Source organism: Apium graveolens, chromosome 2 (assembly GCF_009905375.1).
Source record: "Apium graveolens cultivar Ventura chromosome 2, ASM990537v1, whole genome shotgun sequence".
Classification (NCBI taxonomy): Eukaryota; Viridiplantae; Streptophyta; class Magnoliopsida; order Apiales; family Apiaceae; genus Apium; species Apium graveolens.
In genome coordinates, this window is record NC_133648.1 from 159268465 (window position 1) to 159290811 (window position 22347).

At 35.7% G+C, this 22347-nt stretch overlaps 1 non-coding gene across 1 annotated transcript; it reads right to left on the reverse strand.

Moving 5' to 3' along the window:
* Positions 1-647: 647 nt before the first annotated feature.
* LOC141709956 (small nucleolar RNA R71) lies at positions 648-754 on the reverse strand. Its single transcript, XR_012570504.1, has one exon. It is a non-coding gene; the product is annotated as a small nucleolar RNA R71 (small nucleolar RNA).
* Positions 755-22347: the final 21593 nt, after the last annotated feature.

Sequence of the window (22347 nt, forward strand, 5' to 3'; positions counted from 1 at the left end):
CGGGGACTCGGCGTATTTGTTTAGTTTATGTACTTGTCGTTAGTGGTCATCAGGACTCATTGATTAAGGCGTGTTACTTATTATTTCCGGTTGTGTTTCAGGTACTCTAGCGAGCATTTATGCAAACACGTTCTCGCACTGGCAAGTGGACTCTAGATACACCTGAGGAGACAGACTCAGTTCTTGTTATTCCGGAGAAGATAGATTTTGCAGATTCGGATAAGGAGAGTGAGCAGAAAGAACCAGTAATCATGGGTGATCGTATAGTTCCAGCAGCAGATCTAGCTCTTATGGAATTTTCTCGGCCTAAAATTGATGACATTCAGTCAAGCGTCCTTCATCCGGCTATTCGGGCTAACATTTTTAAAATCAAGCTGGGCACTATTCAGATGGTGCAAAATTCTGTTTCTTTTGGAGGTGCTGCGACTGAAGATCCCAACTTGCATATCAGAAATTTTGTCGAGATCTGTAGTACTTTCAAATATAATGGTGTTACTGATGAGGCTATCAAGCTGAGGCTTTTCCCATTCTCTCTGAGGAATAAAGCTAAGGACTAGTTACATTCTGAACCAGTTGGGTCCATCACTAATTAGGAAGATCTTGCGTAAAAGTTTATGGTGAAATTCTATCCAGTGGCCAAGACTGCAGCTATGAGGAGTGCTCTTACTCAGTTTGCGCAGCAACCAACAGAATATATGTACGAAGCGTGGGAGTGCTACAAGGAGATATTGAGAAAGTGTCCACATCATGGTATGTTTGACTGGATGGTGATCACTGGGTTCTACAATGGTTTGGGAGCCCAATCTCGGCCCATGCTCGATGTAGCAGCTGGAGGCACCTTGTGGGCCAAAAGCTATACTGATGCTTATAATCTTATTGAAACTATGGCTGCAAACGAGCATCAAAATCCAACTCAAAGGATGATGCTTGGGAAGGTAGTAGGTATTCTGGAAGTTGATACAGGTACAGCTATTGCAGCGCAGCTCCAAGCGCTGTCTTTGAAGGTCGATTTTTAGCCAACTATGGAGTCAATCAGATAGCTATGGTCTGTGATCTTTGTGTAGGTTCTCATGCTACGGATCAGTATTCTCTTGTTAATGAATCTGTTCAGTATGTGAACAATTATTAGTGACCACAGCAGCCTGTGCCAGCTACTTATCGTTCTAACGACAGAAATCATCCCAATTTCAGCTGGAGCAACAATCAGAACTGTTCAGCAACCATATCAGCAACCTGTAAGTAAATAGTTTAATCCACCTGGATTCACGCAACCTCAGCATTATGCTCAAAGGCAATCATATCCTCAACAAGGAGGTGCTTCTCCACCTTCTAGTGCTGATTTCGAGGAGCTCAAGCTGTTGTGCAAAAGTCAGGCTATTTCTATCAAGACCTTGGAGAATCAAATCGGTCAAATAGCTAATGCCTTGCTCAATCATCAACCTGGCACACTTCTCAACGATATTGAAGTGCCAGGCAGGAAGGAAGCTAAGGAACAAGTCAAAGCTGTCACCTTAAGGTCTGGAAATGTTGCTGATGCTGAAAAGGCAAAAGATGGAGAAGCTGAAGTGGTAGATGAAGAGGAGAAGCAAAAGGAGAAAGAGGCGGAACCAAGGAAGACTATTGTTGAACATAATCTGCCTTAGGGTAATACAGGGGAGAAACAGCTCTATCCTCCACCACCTTTTCCTAAGAGATTGCAAAAATAAAAGATGGATAAGCAATTTGGTAAGTTTCTGGAGGTGTTCAAGAAACTTCACATCAACATACCCTTTGCTAAGGCTCTGGAGCAAATGCCTAGTTATGCAAAATTTATGAAGAGTATTCTTTCAAGGAAAGTGAAACTGGATAACCTTGATACCATTGCTCTAACGGAAGAGTGCAGTGCTGTGCTACAACAAAAATTACCTCCAAAGCTTAAAGATCCAGGTAGCTTCACCATTCCTTGCACCATTGACAAGTTATCTTTCGACAAGTGCCTTTGCGATTTGGGAGAAAGCATCAATTTGATGCCATTGTCTATCTTCAAAAAGCTGAATTTTCCTGATCCAAATCCCACCTACATGTCTCTACAGTTGGCCGATCATTCTATTACATACCCACGAGGCATCGTGGAGGACGTGTTAGTAAAGGTGGATAAGCTCATCTTTCTTGCAGACTTTGTCATTTTGGATTTCGAGGAAGATAAGAAGATTCCCATAATCTTGGGATGACCTTTCTTGGCTACAGGACGTACCTTCATAGATATGCAAAAAGGTGAACTTGCTATGAGAGTGCAAGATCAGGATGTGACTTTCAATGTATTCAATACGATGAAATTCCCTACAAAAGATGAGGAGTGCTTAAAGGTGGATTTGATTGATTCTGCGGTAACTTTGGAACTTGATCATGTGCTAATGTCTGATTCCTTAGAGAAAGCCTTAGTGGGGGAATTTGACAGTGAAGATGAGGGAGGCAATGAGCAACTACAATATCTAAATGCTTCTCATTGGAAGCAAAAGCTAGACATGCCATTTGAATCTCTTGGTAATACTGATCTCAAGAATGCTGAGGGAAAACTCAAACCATCTATTGAGGAAGCACCTACTTTGGAGCTTAAACCATTGCCTGAACACTTGAGGTATGCCTTTTTAGGTGATGCATCTACTTTTCCTGTTATTATCGCATCTGACCTTTCAGGTAGTGAGGAGAATAAGCTCTTGAGGATCTTGAGAGAATTCAAATCGGCCATCGAATGGACTATAGCAGATATAAAAGGGATCAGCCCTTCGTACTGCATGCATAAAATTTTGCTAGAGGAAGGTAGTAAGCCGACTGTTGAGCAACAGTGAAGACTTAATCCTATCATGAAAGAAGTGGTGAAGAAAGAAATTCTGAAGTGGCTGGATGCAGGAATCATATATTGTATATCTGACAGTTCTTGGGTGAGCCCCGTGCAATGTGTACCTAAGAAAGGAGGTATAACTGTGGTAGCAAATGAGAAGAATGAGCTCATCCCCACTCGAACAGTTACAGGATGAGGTATACATGGATTACAGAAAGTTGAACAAAGCCATAAGGAAGGATCACTTTCCTCTTCCGTTTATTGATCAGATGTTTGACTAGTTGGCTGGTCATGAGTATTATTGTCTTCTGGATGGCTATTCCGGTTATAATCAGATTTGCATTGCACCAGAAGACCAAGAAAAGACTACTTTCACTTATCCATTTGGCACGTTTGCTTTTCGCAGAGTTTCGTTTGGCTTATGTGGTGCACCTGCCACTTTTCAGAGATGCATGATGGCTATATTCTCTGATATAATTGGAAATAATATCGAAGTGTTCATGGACGACTTCTCCGTCTTTGGACATTCATTTGATGACTGTTTGAATAATCTTCATTTGGTGCTAAAAAGGTGTGTGGAAACTAATTTGGTGCTCAATTAGGAAAAATGTCACTTTATGGTACGTGAAGGCATTATTCTTTGGCATAAAGTCTCTATAAAAGGTCTTGAGGTGGATAAAGCCAAGGTGGGAGTTATTGAAAATCTTCCACCACCTATTTCTGTGAAAGGAATCCGTAGTTTTCTTGGTCATGCGGGTTTTTATCGGTGTTTCATCAAGGACTTCTCGAAGATATCTAAGTCGTTGTGCAACTTGCTCGAAAAAGATGTGCCTTTCAAATTTGATGATGAATGCTTGGCGGCATTCGAGACTCTCAAGAAGAGTTTGATAATTGCACCAGTTATTACGGCACCTGATTGGACATAACCTTTTGAGATGATGTGTGATGCGAGTGATTATGTAGTGGGAGCAGTTCTTGGGCAGCACAAGAATAATCTTTTTCATGTGGTCTACTATGCTAGTAAGATGCTTAATGGAGCTCAAATGAACTACACCACTACTGAAAAGGAGCTCTTGGCTATAGTCTCTGGTTTCGAAAAATTTCGATCTTATCTGTTTGGGACAAAGGTGACAGTATTCACTGATCACGCTGCCATTCACTATTTGGTTTCAAAGAAGTATTCGGAGCCTAGACTTATTTGTTGGGTGCTCTTGCTACAGGAATTTGAGTTAGAGATTAAGGATCGAAAAGGTACTGAGAATCAAGTAGCTGACCATCTCTCTAGATTGGAGAATCCCGATTCTACTTCCCATGATCAGACATTGATCAACGAATCTTTTCCGGATGAGCAGTTGTTCGCAGTTCAGGAGGAAGAGCCATGGTTCGTAGATATTGTGAACTATCTTGTCAGTAATATATTGCCTCCTAATATGAATACACCTCAAAAGAAGAAGTTTCTCCATGAGGTGAAGTGGTACATGTTGGATGAACCATATTTGTTTAGATAGGGAGCTGACCAGATCATCAGGAGATGTATCCCATTCTGTGAGACGGAGGGGATATTATGAGACTGCCATTCCACAGTTTATGGTGGACATTATGGTGGTGAAAAAACAGCAGCTCGTATTCTTCAAGCAGGTTTTTTCTGGCCTACGTTGTTTAAGGATGCACATCAGTTCATTTTAAGGTGTGATCATTTCCAAAGAGTTGGGAATCTTACTAGAAAGGATGAGATACCTTTAAATGTGATGCTTGAAGTTGAGGTCTTTGATGTTTGGGGAATCGATTTCATGGGACCATTTATCTCATCCTGCAATAATCAGTACATCTTGCTGGCAGTCGATTATGTCTCGAAATGGGTGGAAGTCAAGGCTCTACTGACAAATGATGCAAAGGTAGTGTTGAATTTTCTTTATAAGAAGATATTCACAAGGTTTGGAATGCCACGAGTGATCATAAGTAACGAGGGGTCGCATTTCTGCAACCGTAAGTTCACTTCTATGATGCAGCGCTACAATGTGAATTATTGTATTACTACTGCCTATCATCCTTAAACTAATGGTCAAGCTAAAGTGTCTAATATAGAGATCAAGCGCATTCTAGAGAAAGTTGTTTGTCCGTCAAGGAAAGATTGGTCTTTAAAGCTTGATGAATCTATTTGGGCATATAGAACAACATACAAGACTCCATTTGGGATGTCCCCATTTCAACTTGTCTATGGTAAGAGATGTCATTTACCTGCGGAGCTAGAGCATAAGGCTTATTGGGCGTTAAAGAAGTTGAACCTTGATCTAGATGTAGCTGGGAAGAAGCAAATGCTTCAGTTAAATGAACTTGATGCATTTCGACTTCAAGCGTATGAGAACAACAAAATGTACAAGATAAAAGTAAAAAGGTGGCATGACAGGAAGCTATCTCCAAAGTCATTTGTGCCGGGGCAACAAGTTCTTTTATTCAACTCTTGTCTCCGACTTTTTCCTAGAAAATTGAAATCAAGGTGGTCTGGACCTTTTATCGTCAAAATTGTGTTTCCACATGGAGCGGTGAAGATTTTTTAGAACGATCCGGGCCAAGCATTTAAGCTTAATGGTCAAAGATTGAAGCATTATTATGGGGACACGACAAACTGGGAAGTGGTTAGTGCCGTTTTATTGTCAACTTGATCGGAGTACTCTACGTCAAGCTAATGACGTAAAAGAAGCGCTTCTTGGGAGGCAACCCAAGATTTGAGACTTTAGGAACCTTTAGAAGTTAGTACCATACCAAAAACCCAAAAAAATATGAAAATATGGGCAGAATTTTTTTTTTCCAGAAACCCCTGGGGCGCCTGCCTGGAAATCCCGGGCGGCCGCCTGGAGTCTGGGGCGCCCTCCTGGAAATCCCGGGCGGCCGACTGGCACCCTTCTGTCATAAATTTTTTTCGGCCTTATAAAAAAAATCAAAAAAATAAAAAAAACATAAAAAACCACAGCAAACAACCCACAAACCCACATTTTCTCTCCCACAAACCCCACTCCTACTCTTATTCTAAACCTAAATCCTACCCTATATATACACACAACACCTCCATATACACTCCCATATACTTTCAACTTCAAAACTCTCTCCTACACTCAAAACACAACTCTCAAACACTGTTTCTCAATTTCAATGGCACCTAAGAGATCTCGAACTATTAATAGCAGCAGTACCGTTCCTACTGCTGATTCTTCAAGGGGAACTGCTGTGAGGCCCCGGTTGGTGTATAAGGCTGCTGAGGAGGAGTATACTAGGCTTCTGACTAAGCCGATCTGAAGGAGAGGGGATTTTTACCATCAGGGAGGGATGGTGAGTTATTACCGATGATTGCTGAGAAAGGGTGGATTTTTTTTTGCGAGTCACCGGAGGCGATTCCAATGAGTGTGGTTCATGAGTTTTATACGAACGCAAAGGCGGACAAGAATGGGTTTACTGTTGTTCATGGGCTTACTGTTGATTATTAGCCCGCGATGATTCGCCGTGTGATTGGACAGCGACAAAGGAAGCCCGAGGAGAATTGGAATGAGAAGACTCCCGAGGATTTTGATTTAGATTTGATTTATGCTACTCTCTGTCAGCCGGGCACGATGTGGAAGTTTAAGACGGGATCTAACAAGTACCGTTCTTTTCTGGCGGTTGCGATGAATAGTTGCAGATGTCGGCCGCTCCTATTGACTCATCGACTCTGAATACAATACAGGAGTGGACGGGTGGAGAGCCCGAAGAGTATGGTTTGGGATATCGTCTTCCAGGAGGATGTCCAGTAGGTGGTGCTACTATGGCTAGGCCCAGTCAGGCTCGTGATGAGGCAGGATCTTCTAGAGCCCAGAAAGGTGCTGGTTCAGGGATGGCCGATGCCCAGTATATGAGGCTATTCAGGAGGATGGATGCGATGTATGAGTCACAGAGTAAGTTTGCTCAAGAGCTCACCCTCGCACTTGGGACTGCTTTCAGAGGCCTTGGAGCTGACATCCAGTGGCTCGTTTTTGGTGAGGACTCTGGTTATCCGCCTCCTGACACTCCACCCTCTGAGGGTGATGATGATGATTTCTCCGAGTAGGTATACCCTATGTCCTTCACTAGGGACAGTGAAGATTTTAAGTTTGGGGGTGGTAGTTAAGTAGCATATTTGTGTGTGTGTCATGTAGTTGCATATTCATGATAGTTTAGTTCATATAGTTGCATATTTTTTCCATATAGTTTTTTTTATCATTTTATAGCTTTATTTATCATGTCATTTAGCTCATGCATATATCATGATCCCTTTTGCGTTGCTTTACCGATTGATTTGTGATATTGATGCGAGTATAGTGATAGCGTTAGAGTGATGTTGAATCTTGTAGGTTGACATGCATGCTAGAAACACTTGTAATTTCACTAAGTCTTAGAGTATGCTTAAGGACTAGATTGTTGTCATGGTTTGATGGTTTTTGAGGTTAATCTATTGATTATGCTTAGAATTTATGATAGGCTCTTAATGATAGAAGGCATGAAAAGAAAAAAATTAGAGTGAAAATTGGAATTCATTGCTAGTTGTGGCTAGGCGTTAAATGGCTAGTAGCCGGCTCGTATTTTTATGCGAGTAGTCTAGGGTTGAGCAAGAGGGAGCGAAACACACTTGCTCAGAAATTTGAAAAACAATTCAGAAAAAAAGAAAAAAAAGAGAAAAATAAAGTTTAATGCATAATTGATCACGAGTGGGCTCTTTGGTATTCGAGTTATTAAGTTCTTAGGGGACTTTGTGCCTAGTGACCTAAGGCTTTTATAGTCAGGGATCCGCTAACCTAATGCTCGCTAAATGGATGCTATTGCATAAGTCTTTTGTGGACCTCACTCATTGCACGATCAAATAAGCAATTGTTTGTTGTGTTGAATAAAAGCATGATTCCGTAATAAGCTCCAGTGATCTTGAAGTGTTATAAGTCATTTTGTGTCTAGAATTTATTTTTCGTATAATCATGTGATTGCCTTGAGGATAATCGAGTCATGATAATTGATCTAGTTTCGAAGCATACTTGTTAAGCATCCGCACACACCACGTTTCTAGTTGTATGTTACCTTGCATGGTTTGATTGACCTTTAGTTGCCTAATTGCATTTATTGAGATGTCATGAGTTGGTTGGTTTAGTCATTGTGAGGGGGATCGCTGCATTTCATGTAGTTTGCATTCATGCATATTTTTGTTTTGTTTTTGAGTCTATGACGCTTGAGGACAAGCATCAATTTAAGTTTGGGGGTGTGATAAGTGGCATTTTATACCACTTAGAACGTCTTATAATGGCTTGAATTGATGTCTTGAAATCAAGTATTTTCTGTATTTGATGCATTTTTTCTAGTGTTTTGCATTTCAGGGTATAACTTGCGTATGTAAAAAGATTTCATCAAAAATAAGCCTAGGAAGTGCTTGGCATTGGTTGTGGGAAGTTAGGAGCAGAATGCAGCAGAAATCAGGAGCAGAATGCGATATTTTCCAGTAGCCTGTTGGGTGCCCGCTCAGCAGAAATCTGATTTTTACACTTCTAATTCGAATGGACTATTGAGACGGTTGGTTCTTATGGGTTTCTATATAAGTAATCTTCAGAGACGTTTCACGACGTGTGGTATCAAGCAAGGAGCAAGGAGAGAAGAAAGAAGACCGTTTAGCACATCGCAACGAAGAAGAGGAAGCATACATTTTCTTGTGATTCTTTTATTTGTTGTAACAGTGGATGCTAGTTTTCTTTACTTTGAACCTTATTACTCTTGTGATGTACTCTGTTTTTAATAAGTATTTTTATTAGTTTATACTGTGTGTTATTATTATGTTTTCATATGAACCCATGGTGACGATGAGTTCTATCATGGGCTAATCGTGATCATGGGGTCGTAATGGATATACTATGGATTTCTTTAATTAGTTGTTTAATACCTTGGTGTGTGATGATTGTATGATATCTAGCATAGGTTGTGCTTATTCATCTTATGTACGTCGCGAACATATAAGATAGTCTATTAATCTCTTGTGAAGCGACAGTGAATCTTGAGATTTAGAACTTGCCATGCTAGCATAGGTTCATGTATGTGTATGCATGATTAGTGGGTAACTCTAACCATTTTACTTGCCTTGTGTAATCATAATGAATAACTTGCGCTTAAATCATTATGTTGTCAAATTCTGTAGACATATAGGGTCTCAACATAATTGATGCCTATTCAACTTCTATCTTAATTGTGGATGTTTGGTAGAATGGTACTAGTACAACAAAAGTTGGCTTTTATCAGTTTCGTGTTGTTCGATTAATATCATCACTGATACATACTAAGGGTAATAGTAATGACTATTGAAGGAAGTAGTAATGAAGTTATGATCTCATGTGTGTTTGATATTGTTAATTCAAGTGTTATTTAAGTGTTTTATTCTCGTAGTTATTTGTAGTTAATAATTAGTTAATCAATCTTAAGTGTTATTGTCTTGACATTGAGAAGTAATCATACATTGGTGAGTGAGTGTTAATTGAACATAATTAGTCTGAGTCTCTGTGGGAACGAACTAGAAATTATTCTATATTACTTGCGAACATGTATACTTGCGTGAATTATTAGCGCGTGTTTTGTGCCTAACATGAAAGTGGGCGGATATGATTGTGGATAATGTGATTGATTGATGGTGTCGGCTTGAGTCCGACTGGTAGTCGACGATATAGGGGATTGTACTCCAAATGATTGCGATCTCGGGTCTTGGGCAAAGTTGTTATGACCAAACCGACTTTATATAATTGGTGTTTGATTCCAGTTAGCTAGTCAACACTTGGATTAAGTGATCAGTTAAAAGAGATAATAAATAACGAGAATGAAGAAATAAACAAGAAAAGAAGTGGAATCAAAAGAATGATAAAGAAATTTTATAAAAAATCCAGGATATATGCAAGTTGTGAACGTCAGTTGTGCTAGAACTGATAGGAGAATGAAGTGACGCCGATAAGGGGAGATATGAATTCGTTCAAAGAATGCGTGTAAACAGGAAAGATTAAACAAAGGTATTAGTGGCGAACTATTAGAGAAGAACGTTACAATGAATCTCATGTCGGAATTCTTTAGAATTAAAGTGAAGTCCCGGAGGTTCGAACGAATGATTTACCAAGGTTACCTCGGGGAATGAAGTAAGAATTTCTCGTCGGTTACTGCATGGAGTCGAGCTGGTGTCAAAAGCCCTGTATCGTATAACCCAGTAGGAATGAGATACTGAGTGAAAAAAAACTTCAGAAATGTGGAATGAAAGAATAATGAAATAAAGAGTACTTCGCGCTATACACAAAAGTGATCATGGAGAAAAGAGAAGGGAGGTATGAAATCATGCATCGATTATCAGAAATTGTAAGTCTGAAGATTAAATGAACATAATGTATAAGGAGTAATTGGATAGTGTAATTGTATTTATTAATAACATCCTCGCCCATTCAAGAACTAAGGAAGACCAAGTTGAACACCTGAAGATATGTGAAGGGTGAAAGATTAGCAACTGTGTTCTAAGCTTCAAAGGGATGAACTCTGGTTATAATTAATTATGAGCTACGGAAGTATGGTTAATTACCAACCAAGCAAGATCCATTCAGAGACAGATGTCTTGAATAGAAAAGAAAGAGTGAATATCACTAAGATTGTTGGGGAGTGGATAAAGGAATTGGAAAAGTTAGAAATTGAAAAACAGGTTTTGATATGGTTTCTAGGTGAAGCTGATACTCACTTTGTTGTTAGATATCAAAGGTGGTATTAATATAGATGATTGATGTTAACTTCAGTATGGAATGTTATGAGCATCAAAGTTCATATTGATATCTAATTTGATATGACAACAAAATAAGTATTCGTACCAAGAATTCGGTTTTGAATAAAGTTATGATTCATTTCATTCCAAACTAATATTTCCTTTCAGATAGTAAAATATTCTCGCTCAATGAATATACTTGATAGTGATTGAAAAGAAACTGAAGTATATTACAAAGCGGTAAGTTAAATGCAATGGTCGAGATTTTCTTTTAAATTTTAGTTTTGAATAGATTTAAAAAATTTCAAAGCATCAGACGCCATGGGTTCAGTATATCGGGCGCAGACGGATTGAAAGTACAAGTGATCAGCTAAAGGTTCTCGAATACGAATAAAAACGATCATAAGCCAGACTAACCAAACAAAAGGAGACGTGAAAAGTAAAGTAGGACATTCAGGGAAAATGGAAGGTTTATGAACATAAATTATTAGAATTAAAAAGAGAAGCAGATTGGTATAAATTAAGTTAGTCTATTGAGACAGTAAGATAGAGAGAACGATTATGAATGAGTTGGCCTTGTTGTTACCGTCATAACAAATTCATAAGATGTTAGTCAAATATGCCATGGTCTCAATACATCATTTACATATGAAGGAGAAGATTACGGGAACGATTAAAGAACTTCGAATGCGATGGGAATTGATTACAAATTAGGTTATTTAAATAAAGAAACATATGAGGACGAGGTTCAACAATGAGTAACAGTTGGAAACATTCATGAGCGCGAATTATTAAGATTTAGAAAGAAAAAGAAAAATTTATATGCGTTATGCTGGTCCGTTTGAGGCTTTAAAATAGGCAGGGTAAATGGAAGTACGTTGGCCTCACCGCTACCTGTATAGCGAATTCATAGGGCATTTATATGTATATATCTAGAAAGAGTAAGTTAGCTCCATTATATATAGGAGATGGAGATTCGAATTGATCTATACAAGCAACAAATAGAATATGATGTTAGCGAAAGGCTATTAAGGGAATAATTGATATTATACGTTGAAGTTATAAAAGTTGTAAGGTCAAGAGATTCACCTGAGAAAATGAAAGTGATACACTTGAAAAGTATCAGTATTATTCCTTAGCGTGATTCTGAGGACGGAATCCTTTTAATGGGGGAAGGATGTAACATCCGGGAAATATCGTGTAATTATTTGTATCAATATATGATTATTATGTGAATATTATATGAATTGTTGGTGAATTATCTGATGATTGATAATAATATTTGGATGTTTGTATATATTATAATGTGAGTATGTTAATTTTAGTATGTCCAGGATAAAATATAGATAATTAAGGTATTTTTCTAGTAATTTATGGAATGTTATATGATTTTATAATGATTTATGAATTTATTAATTATTTTCTGAATAATTAAAAAAAAATTATAAAGTCGGGAATCGTCAGGCTTCAGCCGTTTTTACGTTTTTACAACCCGAAACTCTTCCGAAAACTCCTTCCCAACCTAATCTGGTAATTCCGGACATTTTCCATGTTTTGACTTTTTCAATCCGAATTACGGTTTGACCCGTGCGCGGCCCGGCGCAAGATTTTCGATACGATAATCATTTCGGTGAATCAACAAAATCTGTATTCTCGAAAGACGGGATGTTATTACATTATTTTCATATAAAGAGTTTTATGAAAAGCCCGGTTGGGATAATTATCCAAAACTGATATCAAATCGAATCGGTATTGCAGTTACTTAGCGGCTAAGCAACTAATTTAACGAGCCAAAACTATCCAGAACGAACCAATATTCTATAAATATAAATAGCATATTTCTTATTTCATTTTATGCGTTTATTCATTTACAACCAGTAAAAATACAGAAAATACTGAGAAAAACCCTAGAAACCGATACGTTCCTGAAAATCAAACGCACGAACGAAGGCGTTACCGAACTCCGATTTAAGATTGTAATATATCAAAACGAAGCTCTCGAAAAGTACTTTCTGAATCAATCAACCATTTTAGTGCAGAAATTAAGGTAATTTTCTTATTTATTTATTTATATTCGAATTATTTGATAATTAAATTATGAAAATTTGTTCTTGATGTTGTTGATATGATTTGATGATTCCATCGTGTAGATAATATTTTTCTGGTCAATTTGGTATATTATACTTCAAAAATAGAGTTCAATAACACATAGTAATTCAGGTTTGATTTTCTGAAAATTCTTTGAAAAAGTGTTCTTGGTGTTCTTGAGGATCAAACGATCATTTGAGGGTGATGCAGATTTCAGAATTCGAAGTATGAGTAACCAAAATGTTCATATTTTTATGATCTTTCTGTTTATGTCATCAAATGATTTGAATGATTGGTAAATTTCTAAACCCGATTTTAGGGTTAATGTTCAGATTTGGGGATTTCTATTTGAATGGTTTTTGGTTCAAATTGATGTTAGATATAGCTTTAAATAGTTGTTTATAATCGTTTTAAGTAACGAATTGATCTGTTTCATTGCTGAAATAGCGGGCCGAGTTAAAGGTTTTTTCTTCATTTTATTCAATTAATTCAGATATCTGGGATGATTGGTTGTTGTTAGGGTGGATATAAATGATTTTGAATAATCAAGGGGATTGTTTTGCAACCGGAATCATCGATTTTGACTACGTTTTAAGGATTTTGGGTTTTGCCGGAACTGGTCGCCGGCGTTGAGCTGGAAATCGTCGATTCCGACGATTGAAGCAGTGAATCAGGGTGTTGTTGTCATGGTTGTGATATTGGGTTGACGTTGATGAATTTTGGTGCAAAGAAAGCTAAGAATTCGGCTGTTTCTTGCCTGAAAGAAGCTGGCCGGCGGTGAACTCCGTCACCGGATTCTGAGCAGGGGTTGCCGGAGTTCATCCCGACCCGGACGGGTTGGGTAACCCGGTTGTGACCCATTTTCCTGATTTCCTCAATCCGGTTTCGATCCACAAAACCTCCAACCCAATTCCTGAATCTTGTTTCTGGATTTTCCTTTTTAAAATTAATTCAAAATACAATTCCTTTAATTTTAAAAATTCCAAAATTCATTACTTATTATTCTAAAAATTATTTTAATTCTAAAATAAATCCTAATTAGTTAATTAATTAATATTAGTTGATAATTAATTATTTAATTAGTCAATTAATTTAAATATTAATTGATTAATTAATTTAATTAGTTATTAATTAATTTTAATTGATTATTTAATTAGATTTAATTATATATTTTGATTTAAAAATTCCGAAATATAGTTTCGAGCTTTAAAATATTATTATAAATTATTTTCAAGGCTCGATAATTATTATAAAATTATTTTAAAGTCATATTTAGGTATTTGAATCGTATTATTTAATTATAAAATGATTTATAGACCCGTTTTAATTCCGAAAATGTTCAAAAATTCATAATAAATCAACCGTTCGTCCGTTTAATACGAAACGAACGCGTCTAGACTCAGAAAAATATTCTGCTTTCATTAAAAATAATTTCGAGACCAAATTTCTTCTGTATCAAAAGGTCGTTTGTTTTATGAGTTATTCTGAGTCGATTATTAATCGGTAAAATACTTTTTTTGACTCGATTCCAATTCTAAACATATTGAGACCTATCTTTGGGCAATTCAACTTATGTGCTACATGAATTATGTGAATATGTGTTATATAAAATAGGTGATACGTGTCTTGTGTGTTTATGTGTTATGTGAACTAAGAGTCCACGTGTCGATTAAACTTTATATGATTAAAGATGATCCTTATCTGTTATTATCGGGCGGGTAGACGATAAAGATAAATGTATAGGCTAGACAATGATATATTGTTAGTTAATTGAACGGTATCTTTTATGATAGATACACATAGTACGAGGCATTCAAATCCAGACAGAGATTGTAAAAGTAAAGCCTGATTAATCGTAAGGAGACGAGTGAATTCAGAATAGACACAAACTTGAAATAGCGATTGTTAAGAAAGGTCAAGTGGCATGTCATTGGAAATACAGACACATCAGGACTGAGTGATATGGCAGATAGTTAAAGATTAGAGAGTCACCAATTGAGGCAAGTATTCCTGAACTTTCTTTTAAAATATTACAAATATTTTTTCGTTCCTACTCTAAGTTCAGAATAATTAACTATTTTATATTTCGCTGTAATTACTCTTATTATGCCAGTTCTTTTCATTATTGTTCCTATAATTCGATTCCAAAAACCAGACAAAACCCTGATTCAGGAGATGAATCTGGGAATCGCTTGTCATTTTTGGATTTATAATTAAGGGTTGGTAACAGCCAACGTTTTTTTTCTCAACACCCTCAAACAAATAGAATTGTTTAAAAATTATTTAAAGATTTTGTCCGGAAGTTTCCTTTGATATCGATATTTGAAACTCAATTATATACTTGCTGGGCATTTTTGGCTCACTCTTCTTTTGTAATTCTTATTTCTTCCAGAAGCAGGAAAAGTTAAAAATGAATAGCTTGTGATAGACATCAAGAGTTAGAGAGATCTCAGCTGCGAGAGAACGAAGATGTTAGAAAAAAAATAAGGCAAGGGCATTAGCTTAAAGGTATTTAAACTTGTATTCTAGTTGTTGTGACTTGTAGAGGGTTAGATTCTTGTTTCATACCATAACCTGTAAATGATCCGGATTCAAGGGGTTATTTGTTTATTATTTTATTTTATACAAAGATTGTTTAGTGATACCAAATCTTAACCCCGGATTTGGGGGTGTTACAATCGAACTTGAGGACATATCGAAGACAACTTTCAGAACTAAGTATTATTATTATGAAATTATAGTAATGTATTTTGGACTGACCAATACACCAACAACAATTAAACTTGATGGATGGGGTCTTTAAGGAGTATCTGTATAAGTTGTATTTGCGCTTATAGATGATATTTTGATTTATTCGAAGTCAACAGAGGACCATGCAAAATATTTAAAGATAGTTTTGGGAATTCTGAGAAGGAAGAAGTTATATGTTAAGTTTTCAAAGTGCGAATTTTGGTTGCATAAAGTTTAATTCTTAAGATAAATAGTCAGTTATGAAGGAACCCAGGTGCATCTAGCAAGGATTAGAGCTATTATGAATGAGGAAGGACCAAAAGCACCAACAAAAGTGAGAAGTTTATATGGAATTGAGAAGTGTGAAGGAAGTTTTCAGGAATGGAAGAAAAGATTGATCACGGAACATGTTTTATTACTTCCAAATGATCAAGGAGAGAATTTGTAATCTATATTGATTCTTCTCATAAGAGATTACGTTGTGTGTTGATGCAGCACAATAAAGTTATTGCATATGCATCTAAACAACCAAAACCTCATGAGCAGAAGTAACCTACTCATGACATGAAATTAGCAGCAATAGTATTCACCCTGAAGATCTGGAGACATTATCTATATGGAGAAAGGTGTGAGATTTATACGGACCATAAGAGTTGAAGTTGGTATTCATGGGGAAAAGCAAATGTAGTGGAAACGCGATAAGTAAAAAGGGAGAAAGTGAATGTGTTCAATGCACCAGAAAAATTATCTATGGAATTTCAGAAGTTGGGATTTGAAAGTCAGAATTTATAATTTAAAAGAAGCAAGGATGGATAGTATGACCTTTCAGCCAGAGTTGTTAGAGAAGATAAAGAGATGTCAAAAGGAGATAATGGATCAGGATGTTAACAATTTAGTAGGATGAAAGGTATGTACTCAGAAGAATGAACACAGTATTCTCATATCTTCTTCCAGAACTTGAATGCCACAAGTGACGAAATTAAAGGATGAGACCCTACATGAAACTCATAATTCTAAGTATTCAGTCTATCCAGGATGTGTCAAGATATACAGAAACTTAAAGAAGAATATTGGTTTCCAGATATGGAAAGGAAAATTTTAGAATGGTTTAATAGGTGTTAGGCATATTAAAGAATTAAAGTGAAGTATTAGAGTCCTAGTGGATTATTGTTAGAAATGTAGAATGAAAATGGAAGCATATTGATCTGGAGTTTATAGTCGGATTACCAAGGATAAAAGCGAACCACGATGCCATTTGAGTTATAGTGGACAGACTAATTAAGCCAACTCACCTTCTACCTATTAATATAAGAATTTTATTGGACAAATTGGTTCACGTATATTTGAAAGAAATAGTAGTTCGTCATGTAATGCCTGTGTCTATTATATCGGACCAAGATCCACGATTCAGTTCAAGATTTTGGAGAAGTTTTCCAGAATGTTTGGGAACCAAATTAAATATGAGTACAGCTTATCATCCACAAACTGACGGCCAAAGCGAAAGAATAATACAAACTATTGAAGATAATTTACGTGTTTGTGCCATTGATTTCAAGGGAAATTGGGATGAACATTTGCCCTTAGTGGAATTTGCTTACAATAACAATTTTTGCACCAGCATCGGAATGCCTCCCTATAAAGATCTTTATGGACGCAAGTGTCGATCACCAGTATATTGGGACGAAGTCGGAGAACGTAAGATACTTGGACCCGAGTTGGTGCAACAAACCAAAGAAGTTGTTAAAGTTATTCAGAAAAGATTAATTGCGGCACAGGATCGTCAAAGGAAATATGTAGATCAATCCAGGAAGGATATGGAATTCAAAGAAGGAGATCTAGTGTAACTGAAAGTGTCATCGTGGAAAGGATTGTCGAGATTTGGAAAGAAGGGAAAGTTGAGTCCAAAATACGTTGGACCTTTTGAAATTTTAAAATGTGTCGGTCAGGTAGCTTACGAGTTGGCGTTACCTCCGTATATGGAGCATAGTCATAATGTATTTCATGTATCGATGCTTAAGAAGTATAATCCAGACTCCAGAAATGTAATCGAGTATGAGTTGATAGAACTTCAAGCAGATTTATCGTATGTAGAGAATCCAATAGAGATTCTATAAAGGAAAGAGAATGTATTAAGGAATAAAGTTGTAAATTTAGTAAGAGTATTGTGGAGAAACCCAAAGGTTGAAGAGTCAACCTGAGAATTGGAAAGTAATATGCGAGAAAAATACCCTCATTTGTTTACTTAGGAGATTCCGAGGACATAATCTTTTTAAGGGGGAAATGATGTAATATCCGGGATATAGCGTGTAATTAATTTTATCAATAAATAATTATTATGTGATTATTATGTGAATTTTGATGAATTATCTGATGATTGATATTGATATTTGGATATTTATATGGAAAAAGTGTAAGTATTTTGATTTTTAATATGTATAGAATAAAATATAGATAATTATGGTATTTTTCTGTTAATTTTTAGATTGGTATATGATTTTATAAGGATTTATAGATTTAATAATTATTTTCTGATAATTATAAAACTATTTTATAAAATCGAGAATCATCCAATTTCAACCGTTTTTGCAATTTTACAACCCGAAACTCTTTGGAAAACTCCTTCCTAACCTAATCTAATTTATTCTGAACATTTCCCGGGTTATGACTTTTTCGATCTGGAGTACGGTTAGACCCGTACGAGTCCCGGCGTAAAATTTTCGATACGATAATCATTTTGATAGATCAATAAAACCTGTATTCTCGAGAAACGAGATATTATTACATTATCTTCGTAGAAAGTTTTTTATAAGAAGCCCGGTTTTTATAATTATTCAAAATTGATATCAAATCGGATCATTTTTGCAGTTACGTAGCAGCTAAGTAACGTATTTTCCAATCCAATACGATCCAACGGGTACTAATATTCCATAAATATAAATAGCCTTTTCGTATTTTATTTTATTTATATAATCATAAAGCAACAGTAAAAATATAAAATTTACAGAGAAAAACCTAAAAACCCGTCGTGTTCTTGAGAATCGAACTTAAAAAAGAAAGCATTACCGAACTTGGAATCAAGCGTGCCATATATCGAATCGAAGCTCTCGAAAAGTTCTTCCAGAATCAATCATCAGTTATAGTGCAAAAATTAAGGGCATGTTCTTATTTATTTATTTTATTTCGAATTAATTTATGAATAAAATATGAAATTTTGATTTTGATGTTGTTTGTATGATTTGATTTTTGAATCTTCTAGATAATTTTGTCCTGATCATTTTGGTATATTATATGATGAATTTAGAGTTCAATAACATGTATAAAAGTGGGTTTAATTTTTGAATTAATAAAGTTTGGGTTTATAGCTATGAATGTTTTCAATTGAAATTTAGGTGTTTCTTTGTTAGAGGTTTTATTAGATTAAATTGATTATACCAGCGTCTAGATCGTGAAAAAGATGAATCAAATGATGTATATGTGGTGAACAGAAGGTTTCTTGAAAGGGATGATCGTAAAATCGGGGGTGACGGGATCGAAAAATTCGACGGGATTTTCCGGCCAAACACCGTGTTCTTTGTTGATTCTGACTACACATATGTGTTTCTGGAAGGGAATAGATGATACACTGTTATTTTGGCTCGTTTCTGGTCTGTTTTGCACTCGCCGGAAAAGCTCGGGTCGCCAGAAATGGCGACCGCTGGCGTGAGGGTGAGGAAGATGGCAGAAATGCCATTAAACCCCCCTGGTTTGCAAACTTTACATTTCAATCCCTGTTCTTTTAAAAAATTCAAAAATCGGATTTCTATTTTAATTATATTCAAAAATAGTTTTTTTTTATAATTATTTTCTTAAATAGTTTTTAATTATTTTAAATTCCAAAAAATTCATTATTTATTATTCTGAAAATTATTTTTAATTCCAAAATAAATAAAAATTATTTAATTAATTAATTTTAGTTGATAATTAATTATTTAATTAGTAAATTAATATAAATAATAATGTATTAATTAATTTAATTAGTTATTAATTAATTTTAATTAATTATTTAATTAGATTTAATTATTTATTTGGATATAAAAATTTTGGAAAATAATTTTGAACTTTAAAATATTGTTTTAAATTATTTTCAAGGCTCGATAATTATTAATAAATGATTTTAAAGTAAGATTCGGGTGTTCAAACCTTATTATTTAATTATAAAATGATTCGACGAGCCATTTTAATTCCGAAAAATGTGCAAAAAATCCTATTAAATACCTGGAAGATCATTTTAACCCCGAATCTTTTTTGAAAAATTATTTTGATTGAATATCTTGTGTGCTATGTGCTACGTGCTATTTGATGGATGTGTTAAATGCCTATGTGGTTATTTTTTAACTATTTTGGTCATAACTTTTAATCCGTAAATCTGATTTGGGTAAAATGAAGGGTAGATAAAAGCTTATGACGTCTATGTGACGATTAGAATAATATGAGATTGAATATTGATAGATACATATGATTCCTAGTAGAGTAAATGAGGCATAGAAAAAGAAAGCCAGCGATCAGTTAATAGAACTGAAGCGTAAAAAAAAAGCAAGTTATCGGTAAATAGAAGCAAGGCATAAAAAAAAGATAAATGATGGTTGAGTAGAACCGTTAAACGAGTGTAAGTGAAGTTGGAAATCATTTGTGATAAGGAAAGTACTTTTGAACTTTCCTCGAGATATATTACAAATATTTCTGAATTCTCTCATAACATGTTGCTAGTATTCAAAATAGTCCTATTTTATATTGTAAGTGCTTAAATTATTCAACCTTGAACCCTGATCACATCGTTGAACTTGAGTTGTAAGCCTTACTCTTTGTCATCCATCGACTGTTGATTTACCAGATATTAAACCATAAAAATACAATACTACTCCACAAATACATTTACACCGTATACCAAATACGGAAACATAATTACTTGAGCATACCGAAACTTATATATCCTAGAATACCCTATGACATCAAAGATCTATACCCTATATTATCATTGAACCATTGTCCATCAGATACCTGATTCTTCAACAGGCTTGAAGCCATTCTTCATATTTACACCTTGATATACCCTGGTGATACATATGAAATGTTTTATGCTCTGAGATAAATTATTTATCAATGTTAATTATGATTCTGCTTTATTGAATTATAATGATTATCATATTGAATTGATTCAGAATTAGATGGTTTTATAAATGTGGACCAGATTCGTGGTCGGACCAGATTTGTGGTCATATTAGGCCAATGTGTGCCTTAGATCCAGTATAGAGAGCATAGTTGTGTGCCTTGTTCGGGGTTAGTGCGTGACTGATCAACAGCCTAACCTTAGTTTTAAAATTTAAAATGAATATCCAATTCTAATGATTACTTGACAAGAAACTTGATTCCCCTGCATCATTTTAATTGATCGTTGTTTAACCTTAGTTATTGCTATTATGACTTGCTGAGCTAGTTAGCTCACTCTTGCAAATCTATTTATGTTATTCTACACTTAAAAAGTAAACAGATGGTAATGTGGATACCCAGTCCAGTGTGCGATCTAGGAATCTAGGTTAAGTTGGATCGAGATAGCAGGAGCTTTATATTTAGTTTTGGGTTATATAAGTATGTACGAATGTTTTTACTATCAGTTGTAAGTTGAACTAATTGAGATTTGGTATGATGTAATAAAATTTAAGATGGTGTCTTATTTTCATACTTTAACCTTTTGCGATACGTGGTTATGGTAAGTAGGGTCACATTTATTTGTTGCACCGTAAGTCTGAGTGCTTTGAGAAGTTCAAAGAGTACAAAGATAAAATGGAGAAGCGACTTAATAAAAGTATCAAGTCACTACGATTAGATCGTGGTGGCAAATATTTTCTTGGAGAATTTAGGGAATATTTATTAGAAAATAGGATAGAATCCTAGTTAACTGCACTAGGCACACCCCGAAAAAATGGTGTAGCAGAGAGAAGGAACTGGACTCTTTCAGAGAGTGTTATATCGATGATGAGTTATTCGGATTTACCCAAGTCATTTTGGGGACATGCCTTAGAAACAACAGCATATATTCTCAACCTAGTACCTTCTAAATTGGTTCCTAAAACCCCATTAGAATTGTGGACCGGGGACAAACCGAGTCTAAGACACATTCAGATATGGGGTTTTCCAGCACATGTTAAAAAAGAACGCGATTAAGTTAAAATCTTGTATAGAAGCAAGGCTGTTTGTAGGCTACCCCATAGGAATGAAAGGTTATTTATTTTATAGTCCGAAAAATCGGGATGTCATTGTTAGCACCAATGTTAGATTCTTAGAGCAAGACTATATAATAAATCACAAACCCATGATTAGTGTCATTTTAGAGGAACTAGTGGGAGGGACAAATAATACCCAAAAACCTATAGTACAAGTAGAACATCCACAACAAAATACACAACCTGTCACTAATACCGCACCAGTTTCTCGTCATAGTTGGAGGATTGTTCAACAACCTGATAGATTCATGTTTTTGGGAGAGTCTTCGGACTTGGTCTCTGGTTAACATGATGATGATCCCTGGACATACGAAAATGCACTGCAAGACAAAGATGCAGATCTTTGGCAAAAGACAATCGAATATGAGATGGAATCACTGTATTCCAAATCAGGTCTGGGAGCTCGTGGAACCACCTAAAGGTATAAAACTGATTGGATGTAAGTGGATCTACAAGAAAACGAGAGGATCATATAAAACAGTGAATGCCTAAAAAGAAAGACTTGTTGCGAAAGGGTATACTCAGAAAGAAGGTATCGATTATAAGGAAACTATTTTGCCAGTGGTCATGCTTAAGTCAATCTGTATTCTTTTATCTATAACAGCTCATTTCAATTATGAGAAATGGATGTCAAGACAGCTTTCCTTAATGGAAGTCTTGAAGAAACCATCTATATGCAGCAATCA